This window comes from Etheostoma spectabile, chromosome 3 (assembly GCF_008692095.1).
Source record: "Etheostoma spectabile isolate EspeVRDwgs_2016 chromosome 3, UIUC_Espe_1.0, whole genome shotgun sequence".
NCBI classification, from domain to species: domain Eukaryota; kingdom Metazoa; phylum Chordata; class Actinopteri; order Perciformes; family Percidae; genus Etheostoma; species Etheostoma spectabile.
Window position 1 is genome coordinate 4,687,546 of NC_045735.1, and position 613 is coordinate 4,688,158.

The 613-nt window shown below is 40.0% G+C and overlaps 2 protein-coding genes across 2 annotated transcripts in view; both read left to right on the plus strand.

Annotated features, from left to right (window-relative positions):
• The window catches only part of LOC116680849 (alpha-2-macroglobulin-like protein 1), a 76,152-nt gene that overhangs the window by 58,721 nt on the left and 16,818 nt on the right, over positions 1-613 (plus strand). The window lies entirely within an intron of this gene.
• LOC116686830 (alpha-2-macroglobulin) overlaps positions 1-613 on the plus strand; it is a 43,415-nt gene that overhangs the window by 735 nt on the left and 42,067 nt on the right. The gene's annotated exons all lie outside the window — the stretch shown is intronic.

A 613-nucleotide genomic window follows, 5' to 3' on the forward strand; every position in this document is an offset into this window, starting at 1 on the left:
CTTGAGCTGGATGTGCGTGGGCCAAGCGGTGTCAGGACCGTAAGTTACCTCTTTACTTAAAAAATAGTAATAGCCTGTGGTTAAATGAGTTGATCATGGGTATGGATTTTATGCTGCATAATCTTCTGGGTTGGGGTTGTCTCCATGTCAGATCCAGTGAGATGTCTACTGTATGTGTGTCTGTGTCTGTAGGCAGTACATGGTAGCCATTCCTGCAGTTCTTGAATCTGGAGCTGAGACCAAATTCTGTGCGAGTCTCCTGCAGCCCAACGAGACTCTGGAAATGAGAGTCACTCTGATGTCCCAAGAGAGGAATACAACCCTTCTGAAGGAGACGTCCTGTAGAGAATTTCATACCTGCATTAAATTTAAGGTCAGTAGCTTCCCTGATTTGACTCATGTGACCGATCATCAAATGTTTTAAATTTGAGTTGGAAACATTGATAGGATTTCATAACTCATACCGAAAGGAAAACGCGCAATATTGTGAACTGCTGCTGTAATGTGATTTTAAAATTCAAATTATAACTGATAAAGTAAAATATTAATTTCATATTTAATGGGATGTATGACTCTCTTGGTGTCTATAAAATATATTTCTGTCACAGGTTCC